General features: G+C 37.7%; 1 pseudogene; it reads left to right on the forward strand.

Moving 5' to 3' along the window:
* The window catches only part of LOC149151411 (pre-mRNA-processing-splicing factor 8A-like), a 168,827-nt pseudogene extending 154,412 nt beyond the window's left edge, over window positions 1-14,415 (forward strand).
* The last annotated feature ends 975 nt before the right edge of the window (window positions 14,416-15,390 follow it).

Genomic DNA, 15,390 nt, shown 5'->3' on the forward strand with positions numbered 1-15,390 from the left:
ATTTATTTTTATTATTATTATTATTAGTATTAGTTGTATTAACTTTAACTAACTATAATTAATTTATTTTATTTTCTAATCCTTATTTCCTCTTCCTATTTTTATTTATTGGATTATTTGATCCTAACTAATTAACCCGGTGCGTAACTTCCTCCCTTTAATTTTTACCTTACTAATGATACCATTTCTATTTTTTCATTTATAAAAATTAAATAACTAATTTATTTACTATTATATTTGTTAATTTATATTTTTTCATTTTTCATTTATTTATATATTTATTCCTTTTTAATAAATAAATAAATAATTTATTATTATTTTAATTCTTCGTTTATATTTTTATTTATTTAATAAATTTAATGATTTATTAGTTTTATTATTCTTCAATTGGTTATTTATCTTATACCTAATATAACTAAATATGAATGTATTTACCTTACTAATGATACCTTTCATTTCTATAAATTAAATAATTAATTTATTTTTTGCTATTATATTTATTAATTTTTTCGTTTATTTATTTATTTAATAAATAAGTAGTTTATTATTATTCTTCATTTTTATATTAATAAATAATTTATTATTATTTTTCTTACACCTAATATAACTAAATTTATATTTTTTTATATTTTTTTATATATTTTTATTTACTTTTATTATTATATTTTTTAATTTATATGTTTTTTCATTTATCTAATTAATAAGGTTGTTTATTGTTATTCCTCATTTATATATTAAATAAATTAATTATTTTTCTTACACCTAATATAACTAAATTTTATATTTTTATATAAAAATTTTATATATTTTTATTTTATTTTTATTAATTTAATTAAGAAATAAGTAGTTTATTATTATTCCTCATTTATATATTAAATAAATAATTTATTATTATTTTTCTTACACCTAATGTAACTAAATTTATATTTTATATATTTTCATTATTATATTATAATTTATCATTTATATATTTGGTTATTTATTTATTTATTTTTTACCTAATTCAACTAAATTTGACCTTGCTCCTTGAGTCAACCTCTTGCCTAGGTAACCGTTGGTGTCTCTGCTCTAGCTATTTAAACATGCTAAGCTGGATCTGTTCTTCAACTTGTCCTGACGATGAACCATACTGGTTGGTTCGAAACGCGTCGACAAATGATATTCCTTGTGATTTTCGCCGAAGAATCCTTTCTAAATTGATATGGATCACAGAAGCCTGAACTCTATTATAGTATACATTGTTAAAACACTGCTAAGGAGTATTCTATTGTACTAGGGTGGTCATTTTCTCGATATTTCGGCACATGAAGTAGGAGAGATTCATCATTCTCACCCTGGTAAAGTGCATCAACAATCTGATATGATAAGAATATAGGCGAGAAAACTGGCCCTCACAGCTAAAATACTTCATTATGAGTTTCATCAAGGGAGCATATGAGTCTTTCAGGTACTAAAAGGGAAAAACTCTGCTGAGTTTTCTCAAATAACCGGGCTTGATGTATGGTTCATAGTATTCCCTGTCAATCTATTACGTTTTATTCCACTGCTCTCCGACATTAGGTATGTCGGTTGCTAGAGAAATAGACTCCGGTGTCAAGGTGAATGTCACACCAGCTAGAGTGGTTTGGACATTATGTAGATGAAGCACAACCAACCAGGCTAACTCATGATGATACTGGACTCTAGGAACCATCTCACAGAACCGATAACAAGATTGGTGTTGGAAGCATGTGATAGCAAGAGGGCAGGCCTGCAACGTAGCAAGTGAAGTAGGCTCCTCTCGTATATGTTTTCCACCCTTGTGAGGTCTCCTTGGTGCATGCATTTCTGTAGGAGAGTCACTGCGTGTCTCTTCATCTTAGTCATATGAAGGATTAGATTCCATGCTTGCTAATGTGTGAGTTTTCTCGACAAGTATGAAGAGATTTATGGTGATTTTGATGTTTTGCTACCAAATGTTTGAAGATGTATTAGGGACTATGAAGGGGGAGGGTAAGAGGGGTTTTAGAAATGTCGCTGACTGGAATTTGGGGAATAGAAGGGTTTTAGGGACAGTTTTTAGATTTTTTATAACAATTAGGGTTTAGGAATGTGTAGCTAGGGTTTGGGATAGTGGGAGTTAGGAATATGGGGTTAGTGAATTTAGGGATATGGGAATCAGGGATAAGGGGATGAAACTAGAAAATGAATGTGGGAAACAAAGAGTGTGGGAACGAGGGAATGGAATTTGGCAGCAAATACACAAACTACAAACCCTAAGCACTTGTTTTTGAGAAAAATTGCAAGGAGGTAGGGTTTCAAGCTTATCTCTTTAAATCACCATAAACTCTTTAAGAAAAACTCATTCACCAGCAGTGGAAGAATGATGACTTACTTGAGTAGGTGGCAATTTAGCAAATTTGGTAGTTTGAATGAATTTTTAGGTGAAATGAAGCTTGAAGCCCTGTACGTCGCACCACAAACCCAACGCACTGCGCCTCATGTATGCATCGCGCCAGTGTAAATTTAACACTGTGGAGGGTGACCCAATGTGCCACACCTCTCACCCTATGCGCAGTGCCCACGAATTTGCACAGTTTTTCTCCAAGCTTGCTTCCTTTGCTCAACACAGCCTTCACTTTGCTCAGTCTTTATTTTTTAAGTGCTAATGATCTTTTTGAATTGTAAAAATGATTTATATACAAGAGATTTATTTTTTTTCATTCATAAAACCCACTTTTATAATGTTTGCAATGTGACTTACTTTTTCAACTTTGCTTTTGGGTAGTTTATTTTATTTGTGCCTTTGATGAACCGAATGACTTGATTTTTTGTTTTCCTTGCAGGGGATGGAGTTGCTGACGCTTGGTAAGGTGACCAGGGTTTCCACTGAAGTGATTTAAATATAAGAGAACTGAAATTACATGAATTTATACAACAAAAACATAAAATACTCTGTTTTTCCTCAAAACATGGTTTTCAGGAAAAATACATTTCTAAGCATGAGATTATGAATTTTATTGGTACTGGAACTTTATTTAACCTCCTCATGCACTTGTTGGCTGCTATTGGACATTTTGAAGACCTTTTTGATGAAACCCTAGACCTAATGAAACTGAAACCCTAGAAATGACTCTTGCAAATTTAAAGACAAAAAGTGACTACATATAATCTTGATAAATGGAAATGGGCCAGCAAGTAAAGGACATGAGGGAAAATGTACAATAAGCCACTACCATCAAATGATCCATGCTCCTAATGGAATGCAGTTGACTGAGCGAGACACCTAATATGCAATGCAACAAGAGAATTTGATCTCTGACGGAGGGTTGAAGATAACGACACTAATATTGGCTCCAATGGGGATGGTAGCTCCTTGAAGGTGCCAAGAACTAGAGATATCTCGGAAAGCACGCAGTGCCTTCATCCGTTGGGCTATGGAGTCAATAACTTCGACAAACCAAAATGAGACTCTTGACTTAATTTCAGGACTGAAGTGTGACTCAAAATTGACCCAATTTCAAGACTGAAATCGACTAAAAGACCTGACTCAAACAAACCAAACCAAAACTGAAATCAAACCTCAGTTTTATAGCCTTCACGTTGGGCCCCAAACTGAAAGCGTGAAAACAGTATACACTTGCAATGGAATTTAAACAAACCGGTATGTATAATGATACATATGACAGCAGAAAATACTTCAAAAATAGTACTGTTTGAGTAGCCGACCATTGACCGGCCCACCGGGATAGTCTTCTCCATTCATTTCTTGCAAGAGGAAGGAATTTTGGCCCCGATATGCCGCAACCTTGTAAGGTCCCTTCCAAATATTTTCATACTTTCCATGCTTACCTTTCTCTTCGTTCCTTGCATCCCATTTCAGCACTATGTCTTCTATTTGAAACTTGTCTACTTTTTCCTTTCGGTCATATATCTTCTTGATTCTCTCTTGTAGCTTGAAAGTGTTCTGAAATACCTCCTCTCTAGTTTACTGCAAATGAATCATTTGATTGATTCTCCACTGCAAATGATCATCTTCGCTACCCACTTCTTGTAAGAGTTTGACCACCAGGAGTGCAAGAGAGGTTGGGAAAACTGTGTCCACACCATACACAAGCTCAAAAGGAGACATGCCTATAGATTTCTTTTGACTTACTCTATCTTCCCAAAGTGCATTGACCAGATTTTTGTGCCAACTTTTCTTGTTTGTTTCCAACAGCTTTTTGATAATGTTGACCAAAGATTTATTTGAGGATTCCGCCAATCCATTGCCCTACGGGTAATAGGAAGTTGAGTGCCCCAAAGTGATTTGATATTTATGACAAAAGTCAATCATCCTTTTAGATTTAAAGGTTGCTGCATTGTCAGTGATCAACTTATTTAGACAGCCAAAACGAGACAAAATGTTGTTTTCAAGAAATGAAATGATTACTGAATCAGTTTCCTACCTCGTGGGAATCGCCTCAATCCATTTGGTGAAATAATCCATCGCTGTGAGGATCCATTTGTGTTGCACTGAAGAAGAAGGATGGATTTCGCCAATGAAATCCAAACCCCACTGTTGAACTGGAGCACTTACTTCAATGGGCTTGAGTGCTAAAGGCTGCAACTTCCTTCTACCTTGAAAAATATGACATTCATGGTAGCTTGCTACTGTTTTTTACACATCAGCAAAAACAGTTGGCCAACAATACCCCGCTCTCAAAATTTTATTGGTTGTTGTCTTCCAGAAAAGGTGGCCTCCGCAATCTCCCTTGTGAAAGTCTTCCATAACCTGTTTTGCCTCTTCTTCAACCAAACAATTGAGTAAGACACCACTGGGATCTTTCCAATAGAGTGCATTATTCATGATACAGAACTTGGCAGCCTTCAATTTCAGGGTCCTACTTTTGTTCTTAGCCATTCCAAGTGGTGATGATAGATTTTTGAGTACATAAACAATGTCTGAACACCAAGGAGAAAGAAGAAAAATTTCTCATACCTGAGTGGGTAGAATTTCTTCATCTTCCTCAGACATAGCAGCAATGAGATTGATGTCCAAGGCATGCAAATTTGACTCAGCCATTAGCTTAGCCAGCCCTTGTCCTTTCATGAGCTTTGTCAGTTTGATCTCCACGTCAGATTCCAACAATGCAGCAATCCATTTGCCTCTTTTTCCCTTTGGATCTGTTTGCACTAAGACATCTTTAACAACAGCGTTAGGGACATAAGCAAGGATGTGAGAATGCAAAATATAAACCCGAAAATCTTTCAATGCCTTTACCAAAGCAAGAGCCTGTTTTTCAATAATATTGTACTTTAATGCCACATCCCTTATGGTCCTGCTAAAAAACGCAATTGGTTTCTCAAGCTGGTCTCTTTTCTGCATCAAGACTGCTGCCATAGTGTGATCCGAGGCAAATGAAAACAAAATGAAATCCTGAGTATAGTCCGGGCTGATCAAAACCGGAGTGGAAGAAAGGGCCAATTTCACCAAATTGAAAGACTTAATTGCTTCCTCAGTCCATTTCACTACACTATCTTTTTTGAGCATGTTTGTGATTCCCCTTAAATGTTCTGCAAGATTGGGTACAAAGCGACGTAAAAAATTTATCTTACCATTGAATGATTGGATTTCTTTCTTACTTCTTGGAAAATCAATCTTTTGAATGGCTTCCAATCGAGATGGATCAATGCAGATGCCCCCCTTTGATATGATATGACCGAGAAGCTTACCTTCATCCATGGAAAACAGACTCTTCTTTGGATTGAGAGAAATACCATACTTTCTACAACGCTGAAATACAATTTTTAGATGATAGAGGTGCTCTTCATCTGAGTTAGAGAAAATTGTCAAATCATCAAGATAAACAACTAGAAAAACATCTTTTTCATTAGCGAATGCAATATCCATCGCCCGCTAAAAGGTTGCACCAATGTTTTTCAATCTGAAAGGCATCTTTGCATAGTGAAAAGTTCCCCACAGAGTGGTGAATGTTGTTTTGTCTCTGTCATCCTCATGGACTAGAATTTGGTTATACCTGGAATACCCATCAAGTAGCGACATGCAGGAAGCCCCAACTACCCTCTGAAGTATGTGATCCATCTTGGGCAATGGATAGTTATCTTTCAAAGATACTTTATTCAGATTTCTAAAATCAATACATAACCGAATCTCACCTATTTTCTTGTGAACGAGAACCAAATTAGAAATCCTATCTGAAAATCTTATGGGGACGATGATATCGGCTTTGTACAACTGATTCACTTCCTTCTCAATTGAGGGCAGCAGCTTTGGATTTATTCTTCTTAGCTTCTGACGAAAATGTTTTTGATTTGGCTTGATCGAGATGATATGCTGAATGATGCTTGTGTCATATGCCTTCAAATCTGAATAATCCCAAGCAAGTACATCATTAAAAGAAGATATTAAACTGATATACTTTTCTTTTACCTGTGGAGGCAATACCTTTGATAACTTCACCATTTTAGGATTTTTAGCTGATCCAATGTTCACATCCTCAACTCCTTTCTCGGTTGGCAACAAGCTCAGTTTCTGGGCCATATCATCTTGATCAAATAGCTCCTATAAAGGTATTAGACCTTTAGGAATGACGTTGTCCTTCAGCTGCAAAACTTCCATCTGATTGACTTCTATATACGCCTCACCATCATCATACTCCACATCAATAGAAGTGTCTTTGAATTTACCTTCATTTTGTAGAAATTCATCGATCTCTTCATCATCTTGAAACACTTGCCAATACTTTTGATTGTTGGGAATAGCTGGGCAATGTTTCACATGAATCTCAAACTTGTTGTTTGAATTCATCGGAATTTTCAAATTACTTGCTGATATTGCAAGTGAATCTGCAATGACATTCTAAACACGAGGGACACATGTCAAAGTATAATCTTAAAATACTCTCAAGATGTCTAATACTGCATTGCGGTAGGCCCGCATTCGAGGATGCTTAGCTTGGTATTCCCCTTTCACTTGCTTGATAACTAACTCGCAGTCGCCATACATTGAAATCCTTTTAGCATTCAACTTTCTAAGAATTTTCAAACCAGTAATTAAAGCCTCATATTCAGCCTCATTATTTGAACAGTCAAAAGCTAGTTTATAAGAATAGACCCTTACATTGCTTGGCACTTTGTTTGGGGTGAAAACAGGGTTTCATATCCAAATGCCAATTCCAACACCTTCCCTTCCTACCGCACCATAAAAATCCATGCTCCACAGGCCTGCTTCGTCCTCTTCCAAATGCTGAAATTATGTTTGCTCTGTTACTTTTCCTCGCTGTCGATCAATATGTTGCTGCTATTGGAAGGCTGATTGCTCAGCCGTATTATCAAGTCTTTGTCTTTCTTGCTTTAAGACTTCTCTGAAATTTTCAGTGATCTTGGGAATGTCTTCTACTTCTACTACTTGGTTGTTTACATCATTAAAGCTATTTGAATACAAAACAAATGATTCTAAATCAGTATGTACGTAGTTTATTGGATGATTTACCGGTTTCTCCTTGCTAGTGATTATGTACTTCATCTTTTGCTCCCAATATAATTTTATCATTTGACCGAACACAGGAATGGTAGCATAGGAGAAATCAAGCTACATTTTCCCTTTCATATTCGCTCCCCAAGATCTAGAAAGAAGCATGCCAAATCTAGGAGGTATATCTGCCACGACCACATCCATCAAAACATTTTTAGCTGGAATCTGATCCAAACTGACCACCAAATCTTTGATAATACCAGTGCACCTTACTCTACCAGAATCAAAGGAGTAGAGGTCATGATACTTTCTAGTGATATCCAACCCCAATTTCTCCATGATGGCCTTAGGCATGAGATTATGAGAGGCTCCGGAATCAAACATAGCATTGTGTAATACATAGTCATGCACCCTAAGGCTGATGTAAAAAGGAGCTACATCACTATCTTGAGACTGACCTTCCAATGTTGGACCAAAAATCAACTCAGGTCTATCATCCTCCACGTTCACCATATCAGATGATGGATCCAAATTCAAAATCTTAGACACCTGACCTTTGTAGCTGCTATTTTTCATCAACTCAGTCAAAGGAATAGATACTTTTAACTTAGCAATTTCATTTTCTAAGTTAAAAACTGAAATCTTTTCTACCTCTTTCACTGAAACATCCTTCTTTTCAGTTTTCTCCTTTGACACACTTGGCTGATTGGATCTTTCATTTGCTGATGGCATTTTGTTGATGGTAGGATCAGCTGTCTCTTTTCCCTTTTTCTGCACAATGGGAGGATCATTCTTTGGTGCTGTTATCTCCTTCCTTTTCTGAATTGGATTTATGGGCACATCTCTACTTCTGAGTGAATATTGTTGCTGTTGGGCTGACAAAGCATTCATGTTTCCTCTTTGATATTCATCGGATTCCTTCTCAAGAACTGTTTCATTCACCAAGATGAAATTTTCGTCCCTTTGTACAGTTGAATTCTCGGAATACTACTCATATTTAGTAATAAAATTGGCATATCATCGGGTGTAAAGAAATGATTCTCTTCTCCAATTACAGTCTCCTCATCGTCTGATTCCTGACCATGTACAAAATTCTGCTGTAAGGGTGTCTTTACCTGCTGCTGCGCTACTTGGTCTTGTGCTCGCTACTCTCTTTTCTTGATTCTAAATTGTGGTTGCTACTAACCACGAAAGTTGGGATTTCTGACTTGTGGTTCAGGCTTGTCAATTTTCAATCTATCAAACATCTTCTCCATCTTCCGGAGCACTTGATCTAAAGTGGAAACCTCTTCCTTTATTCTTACCTTCTTTTCAGCCTTTGTTCTAGCTCTCTTGGCAAGCAGATTAGCTTCAATGCTAACTGCAATTTTCTGCATGTCTTCCAAAGTGGCCGGATCTCTTTCTCTTAATTGATAGGCCATATCAGGATCGAAACCATTCGGAAAATTAATCAAATCCAGCCCCATAGGTGGCTTTATATGATCAGGAATTGCATTGTAAACTGAATTGAATCTAATACAATAATCTTGAACAGACTCACCAACATTCCACTTGATGTTCTCATATTCGGAAAGGATCTGAAGAGGATTTTTCTTCACTTCCCAGCGATCCAAGAATTGTCTCTGAAGATTAGTCAATGTAGTGATACTTGCAGCCGACAAAGCTTTGAACCACTTCCTCACTTCACCACCAAAGGTTTGTACAAACAGCCTCATTGTCACATTTTCACATCAATCTCATGAAGGTCGAAGAAATATGTTAGCTTGTCCACATGTTGCTAAGCTGTAGCACTGTGAGGAGTGCCATCAAACAATGGAATTTTTCTTTGATAATCGGCGGGCATATCATCCAAATTTTGAGGCAACACAAGGGGTGAAAAACGAGCAACCATTGCTCTCAGTGGATTTGCAATCGGTCTTGGGGATGTTGGGGGAGTGGGTGCAACTGGTGTATGGGGTGTATGACGTGGGGATGGTGGTGAAGAAATTTTGGATGTTTGAGGGGTAGAAGGAGTGGATGGAGGTCACACCATTGTAGATTTTTTATCAGAGATAGAAGGTTGCACAGGAATGGTGGGAATGAAGGGAGTTTCGGTAGGAATTCTGGAGCTTGATGCAATTGCAGAAGACCCAAGAGTTGCAGATGTAGACTCTAAAAATCCAGGAATTTTTGTAGCCGTAATGGTAGTTTGAAGTCTCAAAATATAATCGTCAATTGATCTATGGGCCCTTTCAATTTCAAGATCTTTGAAAAACTCTGGATTTAAGGTAGTAGAACCAACAACACTTTCAGATTTGGTCTCAAACAATGACAACTCAAACTATTCGTCAAACTCAAGATCTTCAAGATACTAAAAAACAACAAGACATGAACGAGATTTGAACACTGGAATCACAAAACTTTCTTGGCAAACGATTCTCAGAATAAGATTGGGATTTTCGTACGCAAGAGGTGGATCAAGATCCGGATTTGATCTGTTATATCTTCTGGAAGCCAGTGTCTTATTATTTCCAAGAAATCAAATGGACATGACCAACTTGTTCAGCCTATCAAACTTTAAACTTATCATCCAAAAGCTTAGAATTCTTAGATGTACTGGGGCAATTTGCAAGTTAGATATTCCATTTATAAGACTAGACTGGAGATTGACTGAAGTAGGTTTATCTACTTGCACTAATGCAAAGAAAAAGTGTTTCGAAGGTTACCTGGCTAATCTTCAGACTCCGTTTGTAGTTTATAAAATGAATAACATTAACAAACAAACAATTTCTTCCCCAATATGGTTGCCACTATGTTAGGGCCTAAATCTACCTTATGCTGAGAAAGGCAGAATCTAGGGTAACATCAAACCACGCTTAACCTGGTAGCTAGCCCTACCAGGTCCGGAGAGGGCTCTCTCCTTGTCAATCTCAAAAAAATATGATCAATGAGGGCTTGAGATGACTAATATGAATACAGATCTTAGGCTAGGTATGTGTGCAAAAGAGTTTGATTGAATTTAAAGATGTTTTGTTGGCTCAAATGGAAAGGCAAATTTTGGGTCTTGGGGATGAGGCTCAGTTTTGCAGAGGTCTCAATGGGGCAAGGTAGGCAAGTGATTTGATACTTCAAATTGAATGAAATGGAGAGATTTAGATAGGTGAGGAGTTGAAGACGACAAGAAAACCTTAGGGATCCTCTTCAAACAGTTGAAAACATCATTAACTAAGCAAACCCTACGTAGAGCACTGCAATTTCAATGGATTCTACCTTTATGCTTGTTTGTTTTAGTTAAGAAGAAGCAAGAGAGATAATGGCATACATAAAACACATATAAAACTACATTTATATAAGGAAACACAATATCAAAGCAACATGCCACATGAATCCCATAGAGTGCTACAAACCGTGGTCTATTCCGTAGCCAAAACCGCTAAGAAAATGTATACAATGGAGCTCCAAGCTTTCTCAAAATTCCAACCATGCTAATGATTGAGAAAACATAACAACAACTAATCCTAGCCTCTAGGGGTCAATCTCATGAGTTTAGGAGCTGTTCCAACTAATTCTAAACTGAGAACTACAAATTAGGCAGTGGAACAGCTTACCTCTAGAAATTAGGGAACTGAGTCATTCAGTTGCAAACTACTTTTTGATAGATGAATCTACCTCCATGGGTGAAAATTTGACATAATTACATCAAGATCCATCAATTTAAATTAAATTGCATCATAATTTTGGCATTAAGAAAGAGAAAAGTCAAACTGTCAAGGAACTAGGTGGAAAACAGAGTATACTTGGTCAAACTGAGCAAAATTTCCCCTATGCGTAGCTCCTGTTTGCAGCCACTTTTGGAGGCCTTTCTAGTGTCCAAATTTGCTCCAAGTGTTTTTTGGAAAGTTCTTCCTATCTGTCAAACACACATGGACAACAAGAGAGATATGAAAGATAAAACATGCAATTCATTTTTTTATTAACAAGAGATTTACATTTATAGTACATTATGTGACTCTTGGGTTTCAGATCCCAAGGTCTCTTGGACTGCTTAGTCTATTCGGCTTCCACACTAACCCATTTAGGATTAGGTGTCCAACATTCCCCCCCTTAATCCGAAGGGTTATGTATGAGTCCAAGAAGAGAGCTGTAATACAAAATGTGCAAAAAATGCATGGCAGCACTAGGCTGAATGTGCTCTATGAATTGTTGGTATAAAGGGCGGTGGTTTAAGGATGACCACCAACACTGGAACGCTTAGTGCAGTTCCCGGAACCCTTCCAAAACTGGCAAGAAACTGAAGTTTTCTGCTAGAGGAAGTGATCCTATTGTTTTAAAGAGGGAAACCTTCAACCATAAAAGGGAGGTCTCACCCCGCATAAAAGGTAAAACTTCAACTTGAAAAGGGAAGTCTCAACCTGTGATGGTTTAAGGATTACCAACAACTCTGGAATGCTTAATGCAATTCTTGGAACTCTTCCAAAACTGGCAAGAAGCTGGTGTCTTCTGCTAGAGGAAGTGTTCTCAATTTTGTTCCCGGAACTCTTCCAAAACTGGCAAGAAGCTGAAGTCTTCTGCTAGAGGAAGTGTCCCAGATTGCCAACTGAAGGCATGTTCAGGCATCTTTGTCTCTGGCTACAACTCTGAAACTGGTGTGGTAGGTTGTGGCTCAGGCTCGCTTGATGTGGCTTTGAAGCTTGTAGATGACCATCATTTCCCCCCCTGTCAGATACAAGGTGAGAAGATGGAGAAAACTCAACTGCAAGACTCTTCAATACTCTGGAACAAGTTCTGACATGTGTTTGGAATAACTTCTTGGCTGTTGATGCCCATTGCCAAGAAGCGATCCATCCAAGATGAATCTTTGTTCTTGCAGGACGTTTGTTTCTGAAGCATCTGTGTGAAGAATGACTGGTTTTATGACAGTGCTTACATGGATGAAGATCAAAACAGTGATCTTTCAAATGGCCAACTCGGTCACAGTGTTGGCATTTTATGATCTGTTGTTGTTGTTGTTGTTGCTGTTGCTGTGGAAGAGGGGCAGAGTCTGGAACAACTGAAGCTGAACTGTCATGAGGAGCAGGTGAACTGTCATGAATGAATCCAGCACTCTGAAACTGAATGGGCTTGGCATAGTCTGGAATATGAAAGGACAAGTCCTTGTCATATCCAAGACCAGTTCTGTGCTTGTTGTGGACAAGCTGTTCCCAAGGTCTGATGATGGGCTTGGGAAGTGCAGACTGAGTTTCTGCATCTGCATGTACAATTGTTGCTTTATTGGATTCTGGATCTGATTCAACCTCAATCTTACTAATTTCACCACTTGCTGGTTTAACCTTGAACAACATATTGTTTTGAGCAGAAAACAATTTGGAATGACAAATCTGTTGAAGCTCATCTTGCTGGAACTGAGATTCTAGTTGCAAAAATTCAATCTTTTCTTGTGCATCATGCAGGCAGGTCTGAATGTCACAAAGAGTGTCTTTGCTAACATTTACCTTCCCACCAATAGAGGAGTGTATTAGTGTATTCAGTAACTCTAATACATCATCAAATCTAGCCATTGTCTTAACAAAGAAATGAACACTCAACAAGTCTAGAAAAACCCCAGCTATTGAAGATTTCAAAAATTAAGAATATCAGTTTGAAAAATACATTGTCCAATGCCAGACTTTCAGAGATTCTGTTCTTTAAATTCTGTAATTTTTTTTTTAAAGTTACGTAGCTGATTCCTTCAAACTTTATAGAACTTGCCTCTATATCCCTTCTGGAAGCTCAGGAATGCAAAAAGAATAAAAAATCCGCAAATACCAGCAATGGAGACATGGCTCAAACTCCACGAATATACACAAGGGTAGCTCGACCTCTTCCTTCAATAATAAATCCAAGAATCTCAACCCCTTTTTTATTGGAAATGACCCCAATGATGTAAAAAACTTCACCGAAGGTATTCAAAGGCACTCAACTAATTCCAGCTAAGAATTTAGCCAATCACTAACAGATGTGTGTCCAGCAAGAATGAGAGGCTCAAAGTCCTTCCAACACAGATACAATAGATATATTTCACCCTTAAAATGCTCAGGTATACCAAGATACGCTTTGTATGGATGCACAACTAAATGACTTCTTTCCTCTTTGAAATTCGAACTTCAACTACAGGAATGGATTACATATACATCTGATATATCAACTCTAACAATAACAGAGATCTGAAGTAGAATATACCAGCAAATGTTAGGAAGAACAGTGGCTGCAGATAAGTGTTATAACATCAAAGAAGCTCCATCATTACAGAGAAAACACCACAGTGATAATATATGCAACGTATTCAGCTCCAAGACAGAGAAATAAATATGGAGTGTCTTCAATATATTCACAGCCACACATCCAATGAGATGAGGAAGTTTGAGACCCTCTATAGCATAGGTACATCACCAAACATCACTTCCAATAGTCTATACTCATTAAGATTTCAAGCACAGGTACAGTGATATGCTTCTCAACTGAAACAACCACAGAAAAATACAAGTTTGTAGCCTTGGGGCTAGATCATTCTTTATGCCCTGATGGACTCTCATGTGCTACACTACGAAAATAGCTTTTTATCAAGACAGTATCAACCCCTATATCTAGTCAATCCTGAGAAGAGTCCTAGAAATCCACAATATAACAGGTTGCGGCTCCAAAACATGACATGTTGCCTAAATCTTCGCAATATATTTGGAGGCTTTTGAAATACTAAAGCCGATTCAAAACCTGTTCCCATAGCTCACTGGTAAAAATCTGGGCATTTTAATATAATGCAGAAAAGATTCAATATAAAGGAGACTCGTCCAGGCTTCAATAAAACCTCGAGTGAATTCAAATCAACAGCTCCCAAAAAATGGGATATAAGCTTCCCAAACAACACTGCTCATTCGTTCTTCAGATTTGGGCGGAGGCTTCAAAGATCGCGGCTGTGTAAACCAGCCGTAAAGCAGGGCTAATATGCCCGAGAAGTCACACGAGACTGTTGGCTCTGTCCAGTCAACATATAAGCTTGAATCAGGCTCTGGGCAGCACGAGACTGTTCAGGGGTGCTTGATATTTCAATAACACGTTCTGAAGCACCAGTAATAGGGTCACGCAACTTTACAGAAGCTCCAGATATCTCCCGTATGTGTGAAATATTACTTCCACCTCTAATACCAAATGTCCTCGTTGGAGCATATGCTGCTGAATATGGTTGAAGAGATGCATAGCTTCCCGCCCCAGCCTGGAGTGCTCCAAGACTGCTTAATCCGGCAGCTGATCTACCCGCAATCGTTCCCCTTGGAGATCCTAAATCAAATTTCCTTGTGCCATAGCCATAGATTGATGAAAGAGAAATCGCACCAGGCGCAGATAGACTAGATAAAGGAAGCACAGGAATGGGATGTTAGCTATCGCATAGAGGAAATCAAAAATTGTCTTCTGGAAACTAGAGTGCTCTCCTGGCAGAGAATACGGCCAATACAGCCGAATTTCTTGAAACCAGCAGTTCTTTTGTACCAGCGGTTCTTTTGTTTTGGACGCTCTCGGCTTCGGCTGACTTTGACAAGCTTTTTGCTAATCAAACTGGCACACAGCGTATAATATTGTTTCAATACAACCCACAGACAGCGTATGCAGTAAACATTAAGATGAGATAAAAGGATATGGAACTTTCAAGAGTGCTCCCACAAATCTGCAGCAGAGACCAGCAGCAGAACGACTGCTATGGTGATGACAGACCAACGTAAAACCTCACACAACAGCGTGTCCCCTTCCCTTGTGTGTAATCACAAAGGCAAATATCACCAGAGCCAATAGCGCATATATCATTAAGCCCCATTCTGTACTCACCTCATCCGTTTAATTGACGTCCACCAGCGTTCATACAATAGTGTTCATAGCGTTAAGTTAAAAAATGCATCTGACAGAGGGCGCAGTTTAGACAGAAG

The sequence above is a fragment of the Pinus tabuliformis genome, chromosome 9 (assembly GCF_031772625.1).
Source record: "Pinus tabuliformis cultivar Carrire ecotype Pingquan chromosome 9, CPIR1, whole genome shotgun sequence".
NCBI lineage: Eukaryota > Viridiplantae > Streptophyta > Pinopsida > Pinales > Pinaceae > Pinus > Pinus tabuliformis.